Below are 22,728 nucleotides of genomic sequence, written 5' to 3' on the forward strand. Positions count from 1 at the left end.
AAAAAAAAAAAAAAAAAGATTTAATTAGTTCACATCACATGAGCATTTCCATCTTGGACTCCTTACAGAAAGGGCAGGGTGAGGAGTAAGGGGTGTGCAGATGTGATCATAAAAATAATGCATGTTCATACAAAACTTGGGAAATAAATGAGTAAACAAAAATTTTTGTATTTTTCTATCAGGTAACATTTTGGTAAATTTTTTTCTTTTTTTTGAGATGGAGTCTCACTCTGTCACCCATACTGGAGTGCAGTGGCATGATCTCTGCTCACTGTAACCTCTGCCTCCCAGGTTCAAGCGATTCTCCTGCCTCAGCCTCCTGAGTAGCTGGGATTATGAGTGTCCACCACGATGTTCGGCCGGTTTTTTTTTTTTTTTTTGGTAGAGATGGGGTTTCACCATGTTGGCCAGGCTGGTCTTGAACTTCTGACCTCAGGTGATCTGCCTGCCTCGGCCTCCCATAGTGCTGGGATTACGGGCGTGAGCCACCATGCCTGGCCGGTATGTCTTTTAGTTATAAATAGTTCTTTAAAGGGATCGTACTTGAGTTTTACAGAATCATATTCTGCATTTTTTTCAAGCTTTCCTTGATATAGCTTCTTTTTAAAAACTTGATTCTTGGGCCAGGCGCGGTTGCTCACGCCTGTAATCCCAGCACTTTGGGAGGCTGAGACGGGCGGATCACGAGGTCAGGAGATCGAGACCATCCTGGCTAACACGGTGAAACCCCGTCTCTACTAAAAAATACAAAAAACTAGCCGGGCGAGGTGGCCGGCGCCTGTAGTCCCAGCTACTCGGGAGGCTGAGGCAGGAGAATGGCGTGAACCCGGGAGGTGGAGCTTGCAGTGAGCTGAGATTGCGCCACTGCACTCCAGCCTGGGTGGCAGAGCGAGACTCCGTCTCAGAAAAAAACAAAAACAAAAAAAAACTTGATTCTTTTTGGCCAGGTGCAATGGTTCACACCTGTAATTCCAACAATTTGGAAGCCTGAGGTGGGGGGAATCCCTTGAGCCTAGGAGAGTATACCAGCCTGGGTAACACAGTGAGACCATCTCTACAAAAATAAAAATAATAATAATAAGAAGAAGAAGTTGGGTGTGGTGATGAGTATACGTAGGCCCAGCCACTTGGGAAGTTGAAATGGGAGGATCACTTGAGTCTGGAAGGTCAAGGCCCTAGTGAGCCGGGATTGCGCCACTGTACTCCAGCCTGGGCAACAGAGCCAGACCCTGTCTCAGAAAACAACTTGATTTTTAATAACTCTGATAGTCCATCTTATATATCATAATATACAGTTAACGACTGAGTGTATATATATAGGTTTTCAATCTGTGTTCATTATAAGCACATCTACATAACTTTGTGTTTTCTTATATCTTTAGGGCAGATCAAAGGAGAGAAGGTGGGGGAGGAGAGAGGGAAAATAGTGTAAATGAAGAAACTGAGCAATGTATGGTGCAGAATTGGTGTCTGATGTTAAAGAAGAAAAAACAAGGGTACCTTGATGCCCCGGGGTGGTCTTTGTAAAATAATCCAAAGACTATAAAGGTCAGTTTAAAAAAACCAAACGCGTAGCTATCATAAATTAGGACCATCTGTTGTTCCACCCAGGCCTGCTTACTCAGTCTCCAGCCTGTTGCTTATTTAAGAATGCCTTTACAATGGTGAAGGAGTGCTGCCGGGGTGTCTGGAGGTAGTCGGGGCAGGAGTGTGGGTGGGGTAAGGAGGAGGGCAGCAGCTTGGGGAGTCGGCATGGGCTGCTGTGCAGTTCCCACACTGGTTACCCTTTGGGGCCAGAATCACTGTGGCCTTGAGATTCTGGCCACCTGTGGCCCTTGACATCCCATCCGTGGCTTTGGGATGGGAGTCGGGGTTGACCTCCTTTAAAAAAAAAAGAAAAAAAAAGTCAAACCAATTTTAAAATGTTTTGTAAAAAGGGTATTTCACTTGAACGTTTCATAACCTGTGACTCTTACATATACAGCCTCCCTTGGTGTTCAAGGGGAATTGGTTCCAGGACCCTCCTGCTACACCAAAATCTGTAGATGCTGAAGTCCTTTATAAAACGGTGTAGTATTTGCATATAAGCTATGCACATCCTCCTGTGCTTTAAATCATCTCTAGTTACTTATAATAGCTAATACAGTGTGAATGCTGTGTAAATAGTTGTTATAATGTATTGTTTGTATATTTTATTTTATTTTTTCTGAAATTTTGATCTATGGTTGGTAGAATCCACGGATATGGAGGGCGGACTATACCTGTCTCTGCATGATCATAGTATTAATCTATTTTGCAATGTCTGTGAACCAATCTAATATAGGATGCTTAATCCCAGGGGCCCAGTGGAGTCCTTTTTAATCACAGAGATAGCTGAATTTTATTTTTTGGCCAAAAATTGCTACGATTATGCATTGCTAGTGTTTCTCTGTTTTAATGGTGACTTCCTATAAATAATGACAGAATTATTACTGAGAAGTTCCTAAATTGAACTGTGTTGCTACCTACAAGTGTACCATTAAAAGTTTAATTTTTGTTTAAATTGTGTCTGACCAAAATGCTAATCTAGAGCAACATTTAACCTACTGGTTTGGCAAACTGTGTCATGTAATCAATTTAGCTCTTAGAGTAGGAGTTACTATTTTTGTAGCACAATGGAGGAGGGTCTGCTTGTAGCTTCAGGGTGTTTTTGTTTTTTCCTTTAAGGAGCTCATTAATCCAGTGGCCCACCCGCGTGATGGACTGGCTGGAGGCTTTGGTTGCTAGGATGGTCTTAGGTTTTTGTGGCTTTCAGGAAGTAAAGGGAAGGCCACAAGCTGTGTGAGAGAAGCAATTGCAAGCTGGCCTTGTTTTTCTCTGCCCCCACTTCTCTGGCATGCTGAAAGCCAAGCTGGGAATCTAGGCATGGTGCAGAAGGTGTCAGAGCCTGGCTTCCTAGCCAGAAATGTCATTCGGTGCAAACATATTTTCTCAAGCATAAGGTATAACATTCATTCAGAAATGAGTATTTATGAAAATAGAGTTGATTGCAGGAACTTTGATGACGAAAACATTTATACTTAGTGATTGCATAGCCCACCCAGTATTAGACCCATCAAAGCATTGTAATAGAAACTTGACCCTTTGAGGGCTGGGCGCATTGGCACACGCCTGTAATCCCAGCACTTTGGGAGGCCGAGGCGAGTGGATCGCCTGAGGTCAGGAGTTCGAGGCTAGCCTGGCCAACATGGTGAAACCCCATCTCTACTAAAAATACAAAAATTAGCTGGGTATGGTGGTGCAAGCCTGTAATCCCAGCTGCTCAGGAGGCTGAGGCAGGAGAATCACTTGAACCTGGGAGGCGCAGGTTGCAGTGAGCTGAGATCGTGCCATTGCACTCCAGCCTGGGCTACAAAAGCGAAACTCTGTCTCAAAAAAAAAAAAACTTCACCCTTTGAATGTTGGGAAATAGGTTCCAAAATGCTAATCTGGCCTCAATTCTGTTAACCTTCAAAGTATCTTTAGGATTGGGGTGGTGGCTCATGCCTGTAATCCTGGCACTTTGGGAGACCAAGGCGGTCGGACCACCAGAAGTCAGGAGTTCAAGACCAGCCTGGCCAACATGGTGAAACCCCGTCTCCACTAAAAAATACAAAATTCACCGGGAGTGGTGGCATGCGCCTGTAATCCCAGCTACTCGGGAGGCTGTGGCAGGAGAATCATTTGAACCTGGGAGGCAGAGGTTGCAGTGGGCCGAGATCGTGCCACCGCACTCCAGCATGGGCAACAAGAGCAAAACTCCATCTCAAACAAAGCAAAGGTATCTTTAGTCGAAATTAAATGATCTCAGCTTAGTACAAATGCTTCCCTGTTGGTTTCCCCCCTTTCCTAGAGGGAAGTTGGTTTGCTGAAACAGATATCATGTAGAAGGGACCAAGAAGTTTCTAATACCCAGGTCTGATTTATGCTTCACTGTAATTGCTACCACACATTGTGACAAGCATTGAAGCTATCGTAGGAAGTCATCGTAGGAAGTGGTACTGTCTGATGGCGTGACTGAAATAAATCCCCTGTGTGGCACTCTTGGTGAGCTTCTGGAGGTCCCCTATCCTGCTTCATATGCATGTTGGGCATACAAAGTTTACCTATTAGTATGTGCTGGAGAAGCCAGCGTTTTTCTGTGCGGAGGCGAAGCCCTCCCTTCCCCTGGATGTCAGTCATACACATCAATCCTCAGAGGAGCCCATAATTAGAGCAATTAGGGGCGTAACATAGTGGGCAGACTTGGGAGGTGAAGGAAGGAGATAGGAACAGAGCATATGTCAAGGCAGAAATGCTTTTTAACCTATCCAGACTTGATATTACTCACTATTTTTTTTTCCTCACCCAGTCTAATATGGATGAGAAGATTTCTGATCTTTATTATTGTGACCATTTGCCTAGTGTTAATTGCATTCATTTGCTTAATATAATTTAATCAGGAAAAGACCCTTATTTAGTACAGCTGACTCTCCTTGGCACCACCCCATACCTACTTTAACCCCTCTTTCCTAACAGTTGTATTGCATTTTGTTTCTACACACAAATCTAAATTTTTAAAAATGTGGCCTGATCCTGTTTCTCATGGTTAAGTTTTGCTTCCCCAACAAGTTTGTATATATCTACAATGGCTGAGAGTGTCTGGTACTTTATGTCCTATTAGATTTCTCTGTAATACTTAACCCAATACCAAAAAATCAAAGACCCAAGTGAGAAAGACCCTGCAATGCTGTAGGCATAACTCATGAATGAAGTATAGAATCCCTGATTTCCAGCTTTATATGAACTTCCCTAAGATCTCATTGCTGATACACAGTACATTCCCTGGAGGCAGTTCTTAGAAAACCAAGTGGGAAACCTCTGACCCCCTTTAGAATATTTTGTTAGAAAAGGGAAAGGACACATATTCGTGGCATTCCGTCTGTAACTGGTAATGAATCAATTTGCTGCTTTGGAGGAAATGTTGCTTTTATCTTTCTATTCCAAAAGTTTGTTCATTGTCACCTTCAGCCTCTCAGGTACTGTTCTGATAAATACAGTAGATTAAGATATTCTTTTATTTTTCTTTCTAGTATTATGGAACTAATAGTTCTCTCTCCTTAGTTCATTAATGTTTTCACATTAGTGAAATAGTAATAAGTAACAGTAACTTCTTTAAACTCTTTCTTGCCCCATTTCTTCAATCTCTAGTTGCTGGCAGCCCCAAGAAGCAGCAGTCACTTAGTCAACATTATTGTATTTTTGTGATTCTGTGCTGCTTACCCACGTGATAATCAGTGGTTTTATTTGCTTGAGATTGAAAATTTAAATGACTGAAGGACAACAAAGTAAAGGGATCCTTGCCAGATATGATAGCAGAGTAATGTCTCATAATTCATTCACTGAACTGTTTCCTTGCAATCCAAGCATTATCGTATTCATTTTTAAAAGAATAATTACTGTATTTTGTTGAAAGAATGGGCTCATAAATTCCAAGAAGCTAATTATGTTTTGTTACTGGTGTTGCTAGAATTCTGATGAGCTTATTCCTATTTCTAGGTTAGCTGTTGGAAGCGGGAACATATCCTAACATGGACAAGTGTATCCTGATAATTAGAAATTACTGAGAAAGAAATAATGATATTTTGTTATTAAAAGAATTTTCTATCACTTGGTTATGCTCAAATGAGTATGGCAGAGCCCAATTTTAAATTGAAGAAGGAAATTGCTTCTTTATTTTTTTATTTAGATCTGTCAGGGAAAGGGACAAGAGTTAAAGGAGAGCCTATCAACCTGATTATACTTGCAGGCTCCTCTGAGATTAAAAGAAAAAATTCATAGTAATTATTCAGATGAGTGGTATTTGAAAATCACTAGCAGAACAAATATGCCCATTCCACTAGACTTACAATATTAGAGAGAATAATTCTGGCTCATAGTTGAGTGCTTCCTGTGTGCCTGACATGATGAGGAACTTGAGACAGAGAAGTTAAATAACTTGCCTGGAGTCCCACAGTAAGTGGCTAAACCTCGGATAATTAAACCATATCCATTTCCCTTTTGGTGCAAGCAAAATAAATCAAGAAAAAGATAATATATAAACAAGCTAAAGCCAAACAATCTCCAATTTTTAATGGAGAGAATTGAGTTTAAAGTAACTAAATGTAAGTTAATCAGTTATCTTTGATTATGCAAATATTCTTACTCATTTGAGTCTCTGTTAAGGATAGTCAACTGTCTCAGTTCATTTTGTGCTCCTAGAGCTGAATGCCACAGACTGAGTAATTTATTAATAGGAGTTTATTTGGCTCACTGTTGTAGAAGTTGGGATGTTCAAGATTGAGGGGCTATCATCTGTCAGGGGCCTTCTTGTTGCTTCATAACATCATGCACAGCATCTCATGGCAAGAGGGGAATGGGGACAAACTCATCCTTTTCTGAGGAACCCACTCCCCTGATAAATGGCATTAATCCATTTGTAAGAGCAGAGCTCTCATGGTCTAATTACCTCTTAAACTTTCCACCTCTTTAACACTATTACACTGGGGATTAAGTGTTCCCCAAAACACATTCCCAATGTGAGGAACACGTTCAAACTATAGCACCAACTATTTCTGTTTGCCCAGGAATTTCAGTGCAAAAACCATGCTAGTCCTGAGCAATCCTGCATGGTTGCTCATTTTATTTCAGATGTTGATACCAAGTTTTCTTTGAAATTTTACACTAGGAAATTCTTTACTAAAGTAAGGATGACTGATCATAAGAAACCTTTTCTTTTCTTCATTAGAAAAGGCCTCTTGTCTATGGGTTTCGTTTGTCTTCTGGTTCCAGACTTGAGCCAAGGGATCCTCACTGTGTACGCAGTGCTTAATCCTTACCCAACGATTTGTGTATCTAGTGTTCTAGGTAGGTAGTAGAAGAGATAACTGTGCCATTGTTAATGATGGGAAACTGAGTCAAGGAAAAGCAAGACATTTCTTAAGCCCATAGGAATTCACAGGCAGCTGAGTCAGCCGCATTATATCCTTGCAATTCTGTGCTTAGAAATGTAAACAAAGGCCTGTTAGATAAGTATATTTCTTGCCATTGTCTTACCATGAACATACTTGCTCACTGAGGGTCCCATTCTGAGTCATACAGCTGTAATGAATGACATGGTTATAGTCTTAATCTAGGTGAATTGATAGAAAAATGAAGCAAATATTTTTATCCTTGTCTTAGCAAAATGTCAAATTTCCCCAAGGAGAGATTGAATTAGGCTCATATATGCCAGCTTTTTATTTGTATATTTGTTTATTTTTTGCAGGGCAATTTAAGAGGTAAAGTGAAGCAGTTATCTTTCTGTCAAAGGCTTTTCTTAACACCAGTGTTGGTAGTGTGTGGACCCTTTGATTTAAAACACACTGACCTATGTATTACCTGGAAGGTAACGTGCATGGAAGGTAGGGATATAGCTCAGGTCACATGGAATTTGGCATTGGAATTTTCGTTTCTCAACCTTCTAAGCGGAAAAGTTATCTTTTTCTTTGCTTCATCTAGTATGCTGAAAAGTTAAATGGGCCTCACATGAGAAAACATGAAGCATTTCTGTGTCCCATTGTGGGGATATAGGGAGTTAGGGAATGCAGTGGGTGCAAAGGGGACGACACATTGTTATCTTGGGAACCTGGGATTTTTATTCTAAAGGACGTTAGCCCTTGGGGACTAGGCTGAGTGCTTTATTTTTCTTTATTTTGTATGGTTCTCTTTTTTCCTGAAAACTTGAATGAATTTGATGTGTGTCCCAGTAAACTTTGGAATTCTATCAGTGAAAGGCTTAGTCCAGCCACCCAAGTCAGCACAGGTACATGGGCATTTCCCCACATTCTGTTGCACGCTTCAGTGAATATAGCCCATGTTTGGACACCCTGACGTTGATGACCTAAAGATGAACAGCCGTATTATTCATTACTGACTTAGAACTATTACATTCCTAACCACCTAAGAAAGGATAAGTTGAAAATGCTAAAGAAGGAATCTATTTTGTCTTGAATAAGTCATAAACATTTTTTCTAGTGCAAAAGTGGTAAGAGTTAGATCTAGATCTACCTTCTGTAGGTACCCTTTTCTTTAGAGTCCTACACCCTCTTGTAAATGAAAGTAAATAATGTTAAACAGCTCAGCTCTTCCCACCTCTCTCCCTGAAACATTTTCTTATGCTCTTTTCAGTCTTTGGGGAAGTTTACAGTTAAGCTTCTTGTATTATGTCTGTTTCAAAATTGCAGAAATGTAATTATACTTTAGAAAAAATATGTAGTTATGTTGGGTGCTGAACTCAGTGTACTCTGTTGCCTTATCTCTGAACGAAATCTTGCAGTGGTGAGAGAAAAAAGCAGTCTGTCAGTGGGGTATTCGCTGCCACCCTTCTAGTAATCATCTTTATTGCCATTTGTTTCCCCTGATTGCTGCTCTGACATTTCCATGAAAATTACCAAGGGCAGCTGAACTAGGTAAATTAGGCCCTTTCTGACCAAATAAAAAACTATTGACATTTTGGCAGTGCTAAACTCATTAATAGTATTAGCCAGGAGTCCTGCTTTTAGCAAAGCTCCATCCTGAGCATGTGACTGTAGGTTGGGGAAGATAAAGACCTTACAGCTCCTAATTAGCAAGTGTAATAATGGCAAACAGTTTGTGGGAGTCTCTGAATAACATTAATCAGATTTAGAAAGCTACCACAATTTAATCATTTGTTTCAGTGTCATCTTGGGGGGGAAAAACCCACAGTATTCTAGAGATATGAAGGAAGTGTTTTTTGTCTTTTTTTTTTTTTATGTGTCCTCATTGCAGTAGCTTAATTCAGGAATTTAGCCACATAAGCATTATTATTTATTTATTTATTTATTTATTTATTTATTTATTTATTTTGGGGGGATGGAGTCTTGCTCTGTCACCCAGGCTGGAGTGCAGTGGTGTGTTCTTGGCTCACTGCAAGTTCCACCTCCCGGGTTCACACCATTCTCCTGCCTCAACCTCCCAAGTAGCTGGGACTACAGACATGAGCCACTGCGCCCAACCAAGCATTCTTTATCATTTAAGGTATCATTGAAAAAGCTTATTATAAAGAGTTCATTGACCTCTGGTTCCCTGCAGTAGAGCCTGTTGAAGTCAAAAGGCCCAGTCCCCACCTGGAGAGAGATTGCAGGGCCCTGATGCCAAGAAGGGAACTTGCCTGCTGGTGTTCTATGGGTTTCGTAAGCAAAGAATTATTCTGCCTTGTCTCCCTCCAGGTTGCAAAGCTGGTCTGACTTTTGTTTCTTCATCCCTGTCTTCTCTGTCAAATATTCATCTATTTGTGCTGCTGCCTTCTCAGTTTCTAATTTTTGCTGCCATTCTTCTTTTGTTCCTTTGATACCTTTTGCTTCTCTACTGCATTCTCACCTTTAAGAAAAAAAGTCTAGCTTTTATAGATAACATCAGTCACCGTTAATATTCCCATCCTGTGTCCTGCACTAACCAGTCAGGATACCATTGAGTAAAACTGTTGGGTCTTCCAAGGTGGTGTGTTTTAGCTAATCTGTTTTTCCCCTTAAACTCAGTGCTTGGACATTCTAGATACTTGTTAAAACTAGTTCCCAGGTAACCAAAGATTTACTAAGTGCTGATTTTAAAGAAATCCACCTCCAAAACCTAAAAATTTTTGTTTTTCCAGCAGCTTCTGCGGTGTTAAATTAGATAGTAAATTTCTGGGAGCTCATGTTCTTTAATGGTCACTAAATTGTGAGATGCTTTGTATATAGCAGTATCCAAGGCCTAGTGGATGGAGGGGCAGGGCACAAAAAATGTTGTATCTTCTAACTACCTTAGCTACCTTTTGGCCCTTATTGGGAGACAGGATACAAAATTTTTCTTATCTAAGTATCGAGTGAGTCAGACTACTAATGGTAGGTGTTCAAAGAAAAACATTATGGTCTGGAATATTCAAGGGAAATTGACAGTGGTACATCCTAAAGGCCTTTCTGTAAGCAGAAGAAAGGATTTCTAGTGGTGGTGGTGCTGCGCACGTGTGTGAGTCACAGAGGACTAGGTGAGACCGCCAGAATGAACTGGGAAAAGGTAGAGTTCATTCGGACCCTTGAGGGACCTCAGTTCCATGCTGAGTTAGGTACTAATATTTTAGCAGGGAAGTGGTATAGGAAGGTGGTGCTTTGTGGAAGAAGAATTTTGGACATCTTTAGGATTGTTTGGATAGGGAAGAGACTAGAGATGTGGTAATCAGGGAGGAGTTGTTTCAGTAACCCAGGTTTGTAGAGTTGAGGCCTGGATTAAGATAGAAGATTTGTTGGTTACAATAGTGACAGAATTTACTAGGTGAGGGAGACATTGTGAAGGAAGGGAGCAGAAAGGAGTTGAAGATGTAGCTGGTTAGGGTTTTTTTTTTCATCTTCCATTCCACTTTATTTCATTCTAATTTAAGATCATGTTTTAGCAGACATATATTTTTTATAAGACATATAAGTACAGAAGTTAGGTTTAATAGCTTTGAAATGTAATTCATATACCATACAACTTACCCATTTGAGGTGTACAATCCGTGGTTTTTAGTATATTCCCAGAACTGTGCAGCCATTACTACATTTAAAACATTTTCATTACCCCCCAAAGAAACCCCATTAGCAGTCACCCCTGCCTCCCATTGCCTCCCTTATCTGCTTCTGTCACTGTGGATGTGCCTGTTCTGGAAATTGTACAGGATGTGGTTTTGTGAATGGCTTCTTTCACTTGGCGTGTTTTCATGGCTCATGATGTTGTAGCACATCTCAGTATGTTGCTGGATTTTGTTTTGGCCATCAAGTGGCTGGGAAATGTTGCCCCTGACAGAATAAGCTCAGAGTTTGAGTGTTATGCCTCACCTGTTAAATGGCAATGACAGTGCTGTCCTCTTTACTTCCCAGAGTTACCGTGGAGATGAGATAATGTATATGAACATCAATGGGTGGATTTTATATAAACGTGAAGGTTCTACAACATACCTCACTGAAGAGAAGATGAGTTCTAGGGGTGAGGGGATAAAATTTAGACATAATTACATTTGGGTTGATAGTAGCAGAGGAGTGAATTGCCAGACCCGAGAGTCTCTTGGGAAGTCACTTTTGGTGTGCCAGTGGTTGCCTCTGTGAGCTGATGAGGATCTCCAGGGCAGCCTTTAAAGAAAGGGAGCAGAGGGCTGAGCGCTGAGGGCCTGCTGCAGGGATGATAGGAAGGAAAGAGCTGTAGAGAACGTGCTCTGGGATACAGGGGAGTGTGAAACCTGTTCTGCTGAAATGGTTTAATAATGCAATCATTGCTAAATTCTCCTAATTAGCCAACTGTTGGCCAAGTCATGTCCGTGCATGATTCTCTAACCCAATTTATTATTGGCCTGAGGCCACATGCTAACTGGTCAGCAACTTAGGCTCTTATTTTAAAAAGAAAATGAAACAAACCAATAAATACCCTAGGCTTGAAATGTGACCTGGATCCCTGATTTTATGACCCATTGTTTTCACTTGAGCCTGATACCTAATCTTTTGTAGGTTTTTTTATTAGTGTGTTTTTTTTTTTTTTTTTTTGTCTGTATGGAGGGAGGTAGTTCCCTTGCTGGGATGTTGAAGATCACTTTGTATGCCACAAGGTGTGCAAAAAAGCTTTGTAAGTGCTAAGGTGCCTTCAAATGTAACGAAGTGGCTGGGATGTGGTGGCTCACACCTATAATCCCAGTAACTCTGAGGCTGAGGCTGGAGGATTAGTTGAGCCTAGGAGTTCTCCCCACCACTGCATTCTAGACTGGATGACAGAGCGAGACCTCATCTCAAAAGAAAAAATGTAAGGGAGTAGTGCTATCCCATCTTCTGCCCATCCCTCCCAAATAAATACAAATAAAGCCTGATGTGAAATATTGGGAATTTCCTAAGAACTGCCAACTCCGAAGGACTGACTTTGGCTGTGTGTTTAAGAAGCCCTGCGGGGTCGTGTATCGTATTTGTAAGTGGCATCGTTGATCGTTGCTGGGTAAACAAGAGTCCCACTTTGGGGGAGTGAATATCTAGTCTGAATTTTTTCCTGTATAGGTTTTTTCAGAATTGCTGGTGATAATGGTTGTGTTTATGTGTGTGTGTGTAGAAGGGAAAGAGGAAGCAAGCACAAAAGAAATGTAGATTGAAGGGAGAAGTTGACTCAAGCCAGGACCAAAATAATATAGTTATTTTTCAGGGGAACTATAAAAGAACAACAGTTTTCCTAGCATTTGGCATGAGACCTAGGATTTTAATGAAAGTTGAAATTCAAATGCCTGAGACTGCCCCATACTGTGAGGGTCTTATTGGACTTGTCTTTGGAAGGAGACTTACTGTCTCTCTTCCTAAATTTAAATGGCTTGTTTTCCCTACCTGTATTATGGCAGGCAGAGTGGATATTTAAGGTATTGTCTATTCAGATCTCTCCCTTCTCATTTTCTAGGGATTGCCCTGCATTCCATTTACACTGTTACTCTTAGACCTGTTAATTTGACCTGTCTCCTGGGCATTTGGAAACGGGTATGATTCTACTCCTAGTCTGTCTCTGAAGCCGGGGAGATGTAAATCCTGGTGACATATGAACTAGAGGGGTTGGCCTGCAGTGAGGGAAGCATGAAGGAGATGCATGGAGAAGAGAAAAAAATCAAGAGATGTGCTCAAGTTCCTCCGCATAACCCTCCAGTTCCCAGAGACCCTGGTGTACTTAAATGAAAAGGGGGTGTGTTCATATTTTGCTTAGATTTTCTCAAAGGGTTTTGGGAATATACAACCAAAGGTACCCTAATACAGTGGTAGAAAAGAAGCCTGAGATTTTTAGAGCTGCTGTGAAGACCTGTTAGAAGGCAGAGTATAGGATTCTAAGTATGGGACTAAGTTACTGAAAATGTGGCTCCATAGAGAAAGCTGCTCTACCCTTCCCTTAGTGCAGACATTGAGGTTGAGGTTCATTCTGTGATATCATAGCCTTGCTTTGAACTAGAAGCAGAAGCATTTCTTAGATACCAGGTTGGGGTGGGAGAAAACAAACAGAATGTTGCTTCTCAGTACAACTACCTGTTTCCAGGGCTGATTCTCTACGGGTCTCAGGATACTCAGAGGCATAGCTGACTTGGGCCCAGAGCACAGGGATAGGAAAACCTTTTCTGTTAAGGACTAGTAATAAATATTTTAAGCTTTGCAGGTCCTATATCCTGTGCATTACTACTCAACTCTCCAATGGTAGGATAAAAGTCACAGACAATATATAAACAAAATGGACATAGCTGTGTTCCAGTGCAACTTTTTTTTTTTTTTTTTTTTTTTTTGAGACAGAGTCTCGCTCTGCCCTCCAGGCTAGAGAGCAGTGGTGTGATCTTGGCTCACTGGAACCTCAGCCTCAGCCTCCCAAGTAGCTGGGACTACAGGCATGTGCCACCACACCTGGCTAATTTTTGTATTTTTAGTAGAGATGGGGTTTCACCATGTTGACCAGGTTGGTCTCCAACTCCTGACCTTAGGTGATCTGCCCACTTCGACTTCTCAAAGTGCTGGGATTACAGGCCTGAGCCACCGTGCCTGACCCAGTGCAACTTTATTTACGGACACTGAAATGTGAATTTCATATAATTTTTAAATCGTAAGATATTCTTCTTTTGATTTTTTTAACCATTTAAAAGTGGGAAAATTCTTTTACCTTGTAGGCGCTACAAAAACATGTGGCAGGTGAATTTGGCCCATGGGCTGTGGTTTGCAGCTCCCTAGAGTATCACAGGGAAGTACGGGGGAGTGTTTGCTTTTATAATAGCTGAGGTGGGTGAGAATAGCTCTCATTGAGTGTAAGTCCTTAATATTTTAACCTTTTCATAATCCCACAAGATCTCTGGAAGACAGTTGGTCAGCGTCCTAACTAACCTTTGAGAGGAAGGAAAGATTTTAAGTTCAATGAGCTAGTTTTCAAGCTGGGAGCTAATAATTACCGGGCCAGACTTTAGGTGTTTGACACATAACTAAGGCCCTCTGCTCATTGTATCACTGGAGGGCGAGGCAGATGCCATTTTCATATTTACATAGAGAAACCAAGTCTCCTGGAAGATTGTGTAATGCTTTGTATGTAAACGTCAATGCAAGTTTTGGCAGGGACAAACTACATTCACAAAGCATTGCACCAACGAAGTGTGCTGGCTTTAGGAAGCAGTTTTTAGTGGATATTTTTACCTTAGAAAGTCTTACATACTGAAAATCGTATCTTTCAGAATCACTTAATTTTTGTTTCTAAAGAGCATTAATATCTAGTGCCTCTTTTCATTCCCAGAACATTATTGTAAAACGAGGAATTAACGAACCAAATGAGATGCATGACTTAGTCAGTGGTTTGGTTTCCAATCTGACCAGGTCTTTTTTTTTTTTTTTTTCTTCTTCTTCTTCTCTTTAGATACAAGCCCACTGGTTTTATTTCCTTCTTTCCTTTTTTATTCCCTTCAGTTATTTTGCTATTGCCATGATGAAGTGTGAGGCTGTGTCTTGATCTGTGTGGAATGCAAGAGTCCAGCTGTTTTCTGCCACGCCATAAACGTCTCAGGAAAATTAAGATGCTCCTGGAGATAACCCCCATAGGTAATAGCTGTATTACAGCTTTTACTTTTCAGAGTGGATTCCCTGCAATAAAATTATTGCAATCTTGTGTTACAGCTTTTACTTTTCAGAGTAGATTCCTGCAGTAAAATTATTGCAGTCTTTTTACCTTGTCCTTGAAAGTCATGTTACTCTGAGAAATGAAACGTTGCTGCAAATGTGTACATCTCAATAGGAGAGTTTTAAACAATTTGAAAGAGCCGTGTTTTAGTGGTACCAATTTTGCAGCTTCCTAGGCAGAGGTTTGTTACATTGAACTCTTCAGCTGTCCAAGTGAATCAGGGCCGCTATTGATTCATCAATAGTAACATAGCTATGATTCTTTGGCATGGTAGCCAATATCTGATCCAGAGTTAATGTTCTGAGTAGATGTCTCCTCTTGTAGATTCCATTTCCTCCTCCTTCCTTCAGCTGCCATTCCCATTAAGGGTCCTCTCCATCATAGTCGCACAGATTTAGCTGTAATCTTCTCCAAATAGCTAGTCAAGTCTGAAAGCTGTCTGCCTTCTCTAACTCCAGCAGATGCTACTCTGTTGTCTTAGAAGAGACAACAGCACACTCCTGCTTGTTAGGGCCAGTCTTGAACATTCCCCCTCTATAAGGTAGAGGACTGAGGACTTTTGGTTTCTTACCAGCCTTTCTCCACCAGGATGGTAGGGTAGAAAAATATACAAGCAGGAAAAAACATTTCTCAAATTGATTTTTGAAAAATGTGTCAGGATTCCATCCTTTTTACTCTGTGTGAATTTGATGGCCTTGTTAGCTATCATTGTCTTTTCAACACATTGAACTCTCCACATTGCTGAGGCTAAGGTGGTTAGAGCAACTGTTCTCAGTGGTCCCTGAACCAGCAGTATCAGCATCACCTGAGAACTTGTTAGAAATGCAAATTATCAAGCCCATTTCCAGACCCCCTGAATCAGAAAGTCAGGGTGCAGGGCCCAGGAATTTGCTTTAATAGGCCCTCCAGATGACTCTGATGCTCACCAAAGTTTGAGAATCACTTGTTTAGTCCCAAACCTGTGTTTGGATGCCATTTGCATTACTTAGAAGCTAACTGGGGACTAGTTACTGTATCTTTGGTCTCTTTATTTCCATAGAAAGAGGACACCCCTCTCTACCTGTTAAGGTCATGATGGGGAATTAAGGTGATATGTATAAACATTAGCACATAAGTGTTTGGTGAACAGTAACTGCTGGTATTTGGTACCATCTTTTAAAAGCCATGGTGGTAGATAGTGAGAAGATAAAGGCATAAAAGATGGGCTCAGCCCTAACAGATTTGCAATCAAGATGAGGTGCTTACATATAAATAATTGTTAGACCAGAAAAATGGTAACTTTTCTCAAAAAACCCAAGCCAAGGATGGTTTCTCTTGATTTTTTTTTTTTTATTTCAACCTGATAGCAAATGTAATAGTTGAAAGCAGACAGAGTAATATGCCTAGAATCATGGGACTGACATTACTTTTGATAGCAATTTGTTGAGCTTGTATGCTTAAGCATGTGCTAAAGAGAGGAGCCTGAAAGTGCAGGACATCCTAGAGGATGCATTTGTTTTGGGAAACCTTGGGAGAATAGGCCCTTTATTTTGCATGGACCTTGTACTTAAAAAAAAAAAAAAAAAAAGGCTCTTAGGACATTCATGAAAAAGTTGATGTCTTTTTTTGAATTGGTGAGCGACTGGTTAATCAGTCTCTCCAATTCTTAATTAGCAGAGGGGTAGATAGACACATAGACTATTGGAATTTTTTATTAATAATGAGGTAGTTTTTTGTGTGCTGCAGTCATGTTAATGAGAATAGCTTTTAGGAGTTAATACAGCGTCATGTGGGCACTTTGCAATATAAGAAAGTGATTAGCAAAAATGTTTTGAATTTTGGACAGAGTCCATTTGTTCTGTCAACATCTGAAAAGGAGAGTGCTTTTAGGAAGAACATGTAAATTCATGCTTCTTTATACCCTCTCTGCCAAAAGACTGGGTTTCATTTCTTCCATGTTGGTTGTAATCAAATAGGATGTATATTTAATTTGTTTTTGTTTGTGTCAGTTGAATGTTTAAAACAAGTCAATCTAACTTAAATATTATAATATTTGTCAGTTTTTCCCATAACTGTTAATATTTGGTATTTATGACTCTGTACATTCTTCTCCTAAAGGCATAAATACCTGCCCTCTGGGTAAGAGTTTTGGGTTTGGTTTTATGGCTATTTTGTCTAATACAGAAGAAGTTCAGGAAAAGATGGGCAAACTGCTTGAAGTATGGCTGATACCATAGTAATATAAACAATGTTTTTTTGTGTTTTCCAATTAACACTATATTATGAGCATTTTACAGATGGTCCCCAATTTATGATGGGATAGTTCTAAGGCAAATACAGTAGAAATCGTATTTTGAGTTTCCATTTAGCTATTCTATTTTTCACTTCTAATATAGTATTCAATAAATCACATGAGATATTCAATACTTAAGCATAAAATAAGCTTTGTGTTAGATGATATTCCCAACTGTGGGCTAATGCAAGTGTTTTGAGCACGTTTAAAGTAGGCTATGCCAAGCTATTATGTTTAGTAAGTTAGGTGTATTAAATGCATATTTGATTTACAGTATTTTGAACTTAGGATGGGTTTTTCAGGATGTGACCCCATCATAAGTTGACAACCCTCTGTATATTATTTGTAAACAGTATATTGGACACATAGTTCATCACAAAGATATATCCTAACCTTTTTTGAACACTTAAACCATTTGATATTTTCTCAGAAATGAGGAGGCTAGTACTTCAAGAAAAACGCCTGATGGTATTTGCCAATGATAAAATTAGAGCTATCAGGTGAAAGTGAAAACTGAAATTTTGGAAAACTCATATTTGCAACCTTGTGCTTGACAGCTTCCCAGTACTTAAGTTGTGTCTGGTAAGACTGATAGTAATATTAATAATGTGCTTTTGGGGGAACGTTTTCTAAAAAAAAAAGTGCATGGCTAAAAAAAAAAAAAAAAAAAAAAGCTACATAACTCAATGAACCAGTATTTTCCAAAATCGTACATGGGCAAAAAGACCCTTTCAAGTCGCAAATAGACCATTGGATTTTAATGTAACAGAGTACAGAAAGTTTGTCAGATTTCAGATTCCATATTGTAATTAACTTCTAAAAAGCACCACTTGTTGAATTTGGGGAAAGTACAAAAGAATACCCACAGCTATCTCAAAAGATGATTGCAAGACACCCTTCATTTTCCAACTGTTTATCTGTATGAGGCCAGATTTTTCTTCATATACTTCATCCTAAACACTATATTGCAACAAACTGCATGCAGAAGCAGGCATGAAACTCTACTATTTTCCAGTAAGCAGGACATTGAAGAGATTTGCAAAAGCACAAAACAATACCATTCTTACTAAATTTTCTTTTGGGAAATACATAAAAAGTATCTACTTTAATATGTGGTTTTAAAGGTTATTTTAAAAAGTATTTTAAAAATTTCTTTCTTAATTTTGAATGTGATAAATAACAATGGATATAACCCACATAACAAGAACTCTATTTAGAGTCCTTGGTAATTTAAGAGTGTAAAGGGAACCTGAAAACAAAAAGTTGAATACTACTGAGTTAGGTGAACTTCTGCATTTAAAGAGTTTTTTTTTCCAGAGTTGAATGCCATTGATTCTCTCGAATTTATAATGAATGCAGGCTACATGGAAAAGTAACATTTGTTAATCAACAAACTTGTTCATCTGTCTTTTCTAGAGTCATTTTGTAGTTCGAGCTTATTTATACATTTTGGTTGACTTGACTTTTTTTTTTTTTTTTTTTTTTAAGAAAAAAAATACCTACCTGAGAAAAATATTGTATTCTGCTGGTACCTTCAGTATAGTGTTGACACATAAAATGAGCTTCATTTTGTTATGATGAAAATTAACCCATTTATGCTGGAGGCTGCAAAATTTTTTGTGTGTGATAAATCAGATCTTGGCAATGACCTTGAGCAGTAGGATATAAATAACTCCCACAAGCTTAGCGTTCCAATAATGGAACACTAGACATAAATGGATTAGCATGTTCTAGGAGTTCAAATTACCCTAAAGGGAAAAATAATAGCCACGTGCTTCTCCTGGCCCCCACTCTGATTCAACCAAGTTTAATTACTGGAAATAAAGTGACTTCACAACTATATTTGCAAATAACTTTTGAGGCATGTTAAGAACAAAATGCTTTCCAATTAATTTTTTTTTCTTTTTTTTTCTTTTTTTTTTGAGACGGAGTCTCGCTCTGTCGCCCAGGCTGGAGTGCAGTGGCCGGATCTCAGCTCACTGCAAGCTCCGCCTCCCGGGTTTACTCCATTCTCCTGCCTCAGCCTCCCGAGTAGCTGGGACTACAGGCGCCCGCCACCTCGCCCAGCTAGTTTTTTGTATTTTTTAGTAGAGACCGGGTTTCACTGTGTTAGCCAGGATGGTCTTGATCTCCTGACCTCGTGATCCACCCGTCTCGGCCTCCCAAAGTGCTGGGATTACAGGCTTGAGCCACCGCGCCCGGCAATTTTGTTTTTCTTTAGCAAATGATAATGGGTCTGTTAAATGACTTAGGGGTGTGGTAGACTCTATTACCTGACTTACTGTATTTTCAAAGGCTTTCTTCTAACCCACAAAGTAGATTTATGGGATTAGAATTTAGGGCTGAATGATTCTGAAGGATAGTCTTGGTCTCTGAATAATAATTGGTATTTGGCTAAATGAGGAATATGGCAGTGTTCATTTTTTGACTGTTTCAATTGGGATTCATCTGTAACAATGGGGCATGTCGCAAATGACTGAGAATGGCAAATAAATGCATTCCTCTCTAATGGAGTCACTTTGGTTCCTTTAGAAGTTGGAGGAGTACCTTTCTAAAAGAAGGGATTTGCCTTCAATTATTAGAGAGTATTTAACAATAATAGGGTTGTGTTTTTTGTCTTGCATTTTGCTATTGTAAATTATAAAAATGTGGGTGGATTTAAAATAAAACACCTTTTAACATTTTACACATAATATATCCACAAGTTAAATAGATCACTTAAAGATCTTTTGGTGTAAGAATTTTAATGGATAGCAAAAAGCATAATTATATGGTCAGAGTAGTACAGACCTTGTTCTTGTATAGCCTGTTAATTTACTGTAAAATTACTTTAAAAGTTTTAATGAGCATAATTAAGTAAAGTAAGTGATAAGGTATTTTACTTTGTATATTTTCTGTGTTCTTCTTGAGTCACAGCATTTAACAGGAGCATTTAAACTTAATTACCCCTGCTAACCTAGGGCAGGTGTAAAGCATAAGCCATAATGATGGTTAGTGCCACCACAAACTAAAATCATTTCCACCCTCACCTCAGTTCTGAGTAAGTGACCCCCAACCTTTTTGGCAGGGACCGCTTTCACGGAAGACAATTTTGCTGTGGCAGGGGTCGGGGGTGTGGTATTGGGATGAAACTGTTCTACCTCAGATCATTAGGCATTAGATTCTCAGAAGGAACATGCAACCTAGATTCCTTGCAGTGCAATTTACAATAGGGTTCTGCTCCTATGAGAATCTAATGCTGTGGTTAATCTGACAGGAGGCAGAGCCCAGGCCTTAATGCTGACTCTCTGCCGCTCACCTCCTGCTGTGCGCCCTGGTTCCTAACAGGCCATAGACCAGTACCAGTCTCGGGTATAGACTAGGGGTTGGGGACCCCCTGTTATAAGTGATTTATTTGTTCTACTCTGTTGGCATTCAAATATGTTGAGTACCACCCACAGAAAGAAATTTTTACATCACAATTCAGTATACACATAAGCATATGTTATATTAATGTTGTTGTATACAATGTTTGCCTTTACTATAAGCAGTGTACTTTGGTTTTTTAATTCCCTTCTTTAAAAAGTATTGATTTCAGGACCCCTTGCAATGTGCTCACTGAAAAACTGCCTTGGGAAGCTCTCTCATTCACAATGGTTATTTGATATCTTCTCTACCCTCATTCAACTTCTCTCAGTTCTGCTCACTTCTCTCAATTTTAGCAGATGCTCTGGCCTCCTGCTTTATGGAGAGTCATTGAGTTGTGGCTTCCTCAGCTTGTCACCCGACCTGCAAGTTTCTGCACCAGTACCATCCATCCATCTGTCCTCCCTCCTAGAATGGAAGAGGTTTCCTTTCTATACCTGTTCTCTAGATAGAACTCTTTCCCCTCCCTCGGGAACATGTGGTATTGATGATCACTTCTCCATAGTCTCCAGGCTTTCCTTCTTTAATGACTTTTTCCCAACAGTCTTTAAATGTATTTAAAACTCTTCTTTCACACACCCACATCCCGGCACCCACACCCCCGTGCATATCAATTTGTGCACTCGCGGCCCTAGCTACTGCTTTCTTCCTCTTATCCATAGCTTATTTATTGCCAGCCTTTCTGAAGGGTTTTCTGTACCTCCTGTCTGAGTCCTCAGTTTTCTTTCCCTTCTCAACCCACTTCTCGCCAAGGTCAACAAAGATCCTTTAATATGCTTCTCACTCTCTTTCTCACTTGAACTCTCTGCTCCTGATCCGATTCTGTCGAATGATTGCTCCCTCTTCTTGACCTTGGTTTTCATTGCCTGGAGTCCTTCTGTCCTCTTAGTTTTTCCTTCCTGTCTCCTCTTGCTCTGTCTGCCCCATTATTCCTGGGTTCCTTGGAGTTCTCCCTTTGACCTTTCTCTCCTGATTCCTTGTACTCTCTAGAGGTTTGCACAGCTTCGTGAGAGCCTTAGTACTGATGCCCAAATCTGTCGCCAGCCTGAACTCTGGACCTACACACCAGACTGGGCCAGGATGACCAGAAGTGATACCTAGAGTATATGCCAAAAGCCCATGAACCTTAAAAATGAACATGCTCAGCCCCAGAAATTCTCAGTTGCCTACAAATTTCAATACCATGAACTTCTGTTAATCTTTACTGATAAATTAGAGGGGAAAACACAAAAGGAGACAAATTTGTGACGACCACTTGGTACAACGAGATGTAGGAAGACAGGCAACGGAAGGATGATAACGGATTAGTAACCATCCAGACCTCCTGCCAGATTCTCTTCCTGTAAAGATAAGAGTTGAAATTAGTCACCTTGGAGAACTCAAGTAAGGTTTTAATCTGGCCCTCAGAATGGTTTATGGGTTTTGCTTTACTAGCACTTTCTGCAGAGGAAGCAAAAAGCTGATATGGTATGGAAATAAAGCAAAAATTGGCATTAACCCAGATTTGAAGGCCACAGTGACTCTTCTCAGATTTGAGGCTATGCCAGGTATCTGCATCAGGTTGGCAGGTGGGTAACAGTGTCTGCAGTGGCCAGACAGCTCTTAAGTTTGGATATCTCTCAGGCTTCCCAAGGTCAACATGTCCAGAAGTGGACTCATTATATTCTTCATCAAACATACATATTTCAAGTAAATGCTACAAGCTGCCTACCTATTATATAGGTAGGCAAGTTTCTTGCATATGCCATGTTTTATCTTGCCTCTAGACCTTTGCATATGCTGTTCCCTCTGTTTAGAGAATCCACTCCAGCTACATTTTATTTTTTCTAAAACTCAGTATAATATGTTGTAATAGCTTGGTGGCGCTTTCCTGTCTGAACCCTCTACTTATGCCTGCTGGCCCCAGTAGACATGATTCCTTTGAGGGCAGGTATTTTCTTATTTTCTGGCATATCCACAACACCTGGCAGAGTATCTGACATAGTAGATACTCATTTAATATTGTTCAATGAATGAAATAAGCAGTGCTGGGATGAGGATAGGCTTTGATTCAGTTAGAGTAGTGGTGTTACCTACTTCTCCTCTTGGATAGAAACAGAACCAGGAATCATTCTACTAAAGAGATAGAGTTGGTGCGGCTAAACTATGGTGCTGGTTTCTTTTGAATTAGGACCTTCCATTTGGATTTAATTTGTTTGGGATGTGGTGAATTCCCGGAACAAGAGACACACCCAATTTAAAATACAAATTCATTCAAAGCAAATATTGTTTTGGCTCATCTGGGTCATTGTTCAGTGAATAAGAGTTTGGTGGTGGGTGGATAAAAATGTTGATGTGGCTGAATCAGA

General features: G+C 40.0%; 1 protein-coding gene across 2 annotated transcripts in view; it reads left to right on the top strand.

The window, feature by feature from the left end:
- Nucleotides 1-22,728, top strand: part of LOC108512897 (colorectal mutant cancer protein) — a 272,212-nt gene that overhangs the window by 18,191 nt on the left and 231,293 nt on the right. Inside the window, exon 2 of one of the 2 annotated variants that reach the window (XM_017848451.1) lies at nt 14,493-14,624. The exons of the other annotated variant lie outside the window; for it this stretch is intronic. The gene's annotated coding sequence lies outside the window, so the exon portion shown is untranslated. The remainder of the gene's footprint in view (nt 1-14,492; nt 14,625-22,728) is intronic. 2 annotated transcript variants of the gene reach the window in all.

The sequence above is a fragment of the Rhinopithecus bieti genome, unplaced genomic scaffold (assembly GCF_001698545.2).
Source record: "Rhinopithecus bieti isolate Rb0 unplaced genomic scaffold, ASM169854v2 scaffold_31072, whole genome shotgun sequence".
NCBI classification, from domain to species: Eukaryota; Metazoa; Chordata; class Mammalia; order Primates; family Cercopithecidae; genus Rhinopithecus; species Rhinopithecus bieti.